Here is a 2,448-nt window from a genome sequence, read left to right as displayed (position 1 = left end):
CAAAACGAGAAGGCTTGTAGAATTGTGCGTGTCAGAAGTGACCATGGTGGAGAGTTTGAGAATGACAAGTTTGAGAGTCTGTTTGATTCCTATGGAATTGCACATGATTTCTCTTGTCCCAGAACTCCTCAACAAAATGGTGTTGTTGAGAGGAAGAACAGAACTCTTCAGGAGATGGCTAGAACCATGCTCCAAGAAACTGGCATGGCTAAGCACTTTTGGGCAGAGGCAGTAAATACAGCATGTTACATTCAGAACAGAATCTCTGTGAGACCAATTCTGAATAAGACTCCTTATGAATTGTGGAAGAACATAAAACCCAACATTTCTTATTTTCATCCTTTTGGCTGTGTTTGTTATGTTCTCAATACTAAGGATAGATTGCATAAATTTGATGCTAAATCTTCTAAGTGTCTATTACTTGGTTATTCTGATAGATCTAAAGGTTTTAGATTTTATAATACTGATGCTAAGACTATTGAAGAATCTATTCATGTTAGATTTGATAATAAGCTTGACTCTGACCAGTCAAAGCTAGTTGAAAAGTTTGCAGATTTAAGCATTAATGTTTCTGACAAAGGCAAAGCTCCAGAGGAAGTTGAGCCAGAGGAAGATGAACCAGAGGAAGAAGCTGGTCCCTCTAACTCACAAACTCTGAAGAAGAGCAGAATCACTGCAGCTCATCCTAAGGAATTGATTCTGGGCAACAAAGATGAACCAGTCAGAACCAGATCTGCCTTCAGACCCTCTGAAGAGACCTTGCTGAGTCTGAAAGGATTGGTGTCCTTAATTGAACCCAAGTCCATAGATGAAGCTCTTCAGGACAAGGATTGGATTCTGGCCATGGAAGAAGAATTGAATCAATTCTCCAAGAATGATGTTTGGAGCTTAGTGAAGAAGCCTGAGAATGTCCATGTTATTGGAACGAAATGGGTATTCAGAAACAAGCTAAATGAGAAAGGAAATGTAGTCAGAAACAAGGCAAGGCTAGTTGCTCAAGGCTACAGCCAGCAGGAAGGAATAGACTACACTGAAACATTTGCTCCAGTAGCAAGACTGGAGGCAATCAGACTATTGATTTCTTTTTCAGTAAATCACAACATAGTTCTACATCAGATGGACGTAAAGAGTGCCTTCCTAAATGGTTATATCTCAGAGGAAGTCTATGTTCATCAACCCCCAGGTTTTGAAGATGAAAAGAAACCAGACCATGTGTTCAAATTGAAGAAATCACTCTACGGTCTGAAGCAAGCTCCCAGAGCATGGTATGAGAGACTTAGCTCATTCCTTCTGGAGAATGAGTTTGTAAGGGGTAAAGTAGATACAACTCTCTTTTGCAAGACTTATAAAGATGATATCTTAATTGTGCAAATTTATGTTGATGATATTATATTTGGTTCTGCTAATCAATCTCTATGCAAAGAATTTTCTGAGATGATGCAGGCTGAATTTGAGATGAGTATGATGGGAGAATTAAAGTACTTTCTGGGAATACAAGTTGATCAAACACCAGAAGGAACATATATCCATCAGAGCAAGTACACTAAAGAACTTCTGAAGAAGTTCAATATGCTGGAATCTACAGTGGCCAAGACTCCAATGCATCCAACATGCATTCTGGAAAAAGAGGATATAAGTGGTAAAGTATGTCAGAAGCTCTACCGTGGCATGATAGGTTCACTTCTGTACTTAACTGCATCTAGGCCAGACATATTATTTAGTGTTCATTTATGTGCTCGTTTCCAATCAGATCCAAGGGAAACCCACTTAACTGCTGTTAAGAGGATCCTAAGGTATCTGAAAGGCACCACTAACCTTGGCTTGATGTATAAGAAAACATCAGAGTATAAGCTTTCAGGTTATTGTGATGCTGATTATGCTGGAGATAGAACAGAGAGAAAAAGTACTTCTGGAAATTGTCAATTTCTGGGAAGCAATCTAGTCTCATGGGCAAGCAAGAGGCAATCAACCATTGCTCTATCAACTGCAGAGGCAGAATATATCTCAGCAGCAATATGCAGCACTCAGATGCTCTGGATGAAACATCAGCTGGAGGATTATCAGATCCTTGAGAGCAATATCCCAATTTATTGTGATAACACTGCTGCAATTTCGTTGAGCAAGAATCCTATCTTGCATTCAAGGGCAAAGCACATTGAGGTAAAGTATCACTTCATTAGAGATTATGTGCAGAAGGGCGTACTTCTTCTGAAGTTTGTTGATACTGACCATCAATGGGCAGATATCTTTACAAAGCCCTTAGCTGAAGATAGATTTAATTTTATTCTGAAAAATCTAAACATGGACTTTTGTCCAGAGTGAAGATAGATCAGAACCTCTGACTATGATACTTCTTGATCAGAAGATGTCTAGTTCAGAAGGTAACTCAATCAGAGTGTGTGTGCCCACTGGTACTGACTCTGAAGCTGAGACAACAACACGTGCGTC

This window comes from Lotus japonicus, chromosome 6, assembly GCF_012489685.1.
Source record: "Lotus japonicus ecotype B-129 chromosome 6, LjGifu_v1.2".
NCBI lineage: Eukaryota > Viridiplantae > Streptophyta > Magnoliopsida > Fabales > Fabaceae > Lotus > Lotus japonicus.
This window is presented reverse-complemented; position numbering follows the sequence as displayed.